Genomic DNA, 2,786 nt, shown 5'->3' with positions numbered 1-2,786 from the left:
AGACACTTAATGGTAACTATATTCCCTAATACAAAAAAGGTTTTGATGAAATGTTTACCAATTTGCTATCAAATATATCTTCTTAAACATGTTATCTTCCAAAATGAATAGTTCACAAATCATAACTGAGATGAGCAATCCTGTGAAAAATATTAATGTCAGGAAGAGGAAATTCAGATTTGGACTTGACATTTCTAAAACAAAATATAACATGTTTTTTTTAATGGAATAAAAATGTAATTATCATTCAACCCTATTTATAAAGTATACATACCAAAATGGCAATTTGTCCTGCAATATATAGTAAAGACATATAGCTGATTATGATTGAAATAGAAATATAATTTTAAAGTACTAATATACACAAGCATAGAAAACATAATTATAACATATTCCAAGTCAGTCAATAAAGATCTTATTTCAAGATTGCACTTTTTGAACACACTGTGCACAAGTTCCCAAGGCAGAACTGACCCACAGTATTCATTTTTAACCACACCAAGGAACTTTAAACTTTGTATCTAGAACTATATTGAGAAAAATGATTAACATCCTATAAGTCTAGCTCTACAATTCATAGAAATATAAGCCACACAGAAGAATATATTGGACTTCTTTTTCCTCCTAGTAAAGTTGTAGTAATTAATTTTATTTCAGAATTTTTAATTCCATATAGTATTAATTTTTGAACATTTTGTCTTGCCACAATTTTAAAGTTCCGACAAAATATGACCTTAAGGAAAAAAAAATCATTAGACTCAATGTTTGGCTGTATTAAAATTTCCTGGTAACCTTCCCACCAAACACATCGTAGTCTTGATTTTTTAGAAATATATACAGTCATATGCCACTAACAATGGGAATAAGTTCTGAGAAATGCATTGTTAGATTTCAACATTCTGCAAACTGCATAAGAATTTGTATTTACACAAAGACAGCTACAACATCATTAGGTAACATCATCTTTTGTATACAGCCTATATTTGATCAAAACATCATTATACAACACACAGCTATGCTTATTTTATTATTATTAGGTCAATTGGGAAAAGCTACAAAACTTCTCTTGTCAAATATAAAGATAGTTCTAAACATATTCAGATTCCTATTGTTATTGACACAGCTAAAATAGTAATATCCTGTGTTTTCAAAGAATAGGGTTTTATGAATAAATTTATGACCAAACTATCTGCTGCCAATTTTGTTTTTCCTTTGTCCTTCATAGCAACCTTAGCATAATAGTGTAGCAGTGACCTTTATTTAGATTAAAGTTGTCAGAGAGTTGAAGCTTGTGACAATTTTACAATATTTTAAAATTAGAATCATTCCTTTTTATTGAAAGGCCCAATGGGAAAATCATGGTAAACAAATGTCATTTTGAAAACTGTTCCATTGATGGGCTTTTAATGACAATGTTTGCTGTCTACTTGAAGGCAGTTAATCAGCATAACTATTCAGTTTGTGAAAGTTGAAAGGGAAGGGTACTGTAAGACAGACTCCAATAGCAGATGGTCCCACTTCTAGTTCAAAGTGTGTCTTCAGCTAAACCATAAGGTTGCGCAAACAGCATTGTCCAAATTGGAAATAAAATCTTTCTCTTAATAGCATATAATGTCATCATTAGTTGATCTGAGTGGACAAGAGATGGATTACAAAACACTAAAAATTCTGTTCAACTTTCTCCATACTGTTTTCACCATGGCAGGAAATGTAGTAAGAACTGAACAGAAGAAATTGATGAACAGTCATACCTATACATTGCAATATGAAATTTATCTATATTTTCCTTTCCTAATGAGAAGTAGTGAAGTGTAACTGAATAAAACTAATGTACTACATCAATGGTTTTATAGGTAAATAATATAAGGAGTACTTTTTATATGCAAATAATATAAGGAGTACTTTTTGAATTGGATGATGCTAGCTTTTTAATTTATATGTGATAGCAGAGTGCATTACAATTCTTACTACACATATAGAGCCATTTTTTTCATATCTCTTGTATACAAAGTATATTCACATCAATTTGTGTCTTCATACATGTACTTTGGATAATAATGATCATTGCATTCCACCATCATTAATAACCCCTCCTCCTCCTCCTCCTCCTCCTCTTCCTCCTCCTCTTCTTGAAAAATATGAAAAAATGGCTCTGTATGTGTAGTAAGAATTGTAATGCATTCTGCTATCACATTTAAATGGTTGTCTAGCTGAACTCTAAGCTTCAAATTGCTAAGGACACAAAAATAACTTCCCTTCCCCTCCAACCCCTCTATCCTCTCTAGAGTTCCTCTATTCCTCCCATGCTCCCACTCCCTATCCCAATATGAATCAGCCTCCTTATATCATAGAAAACATTCAGCATTTGGTTTTTGGGATTGGCTAACTTCATTTAGCATTTTCTTCTCTAACTCCATCCATTTACCTGCAAATGCCATGGTTTTGTTCTCTTTTATTGCTGAGTAATATTTCATTTGTATATATTCCTCATTTTTTTAATCCATTCATCTATTGAAGGGCATCTAGGTTAGTTCCACAGTTTAGCTTTTGTGAATTGTGCTGCTGTAAACATTGATGTGGCTGTGTCCCTGTAGTATGCTGTTTTTAAGTCCTTTGGGTATAGACCAAGGAGAGGGATAGCTGGGTCGATTGGTGGTTCCATTCCCTATTTTCAAAAAACTCTCCATACTGCTTTCCATATTAGCTGCACCAATTTGCAGTCCCACCAGCAGCGTATGAGTGTAACTTTTTCTCCACATCTTCACCAACAATTAATGCATAATATT

The sequence above is a fragment of the Marmota marmota genome, unplaced genomic scaffold, assembly GCF_001458135.2.
Source record: "Marmota marmota marmota unplaced genomic scaffold, marMar, whole genome shotgun sequence".
In the NCBI taxonomy this organism is placed as follows: domain Eukaryota; kingdom Metazoa; phylum Chordata; class Mammalia; order Rodentia; family Sciuridae; genus Marmota; species Marmota marmota.
This window is presented reverse-complemented; position numbering follows the sequence as displayed.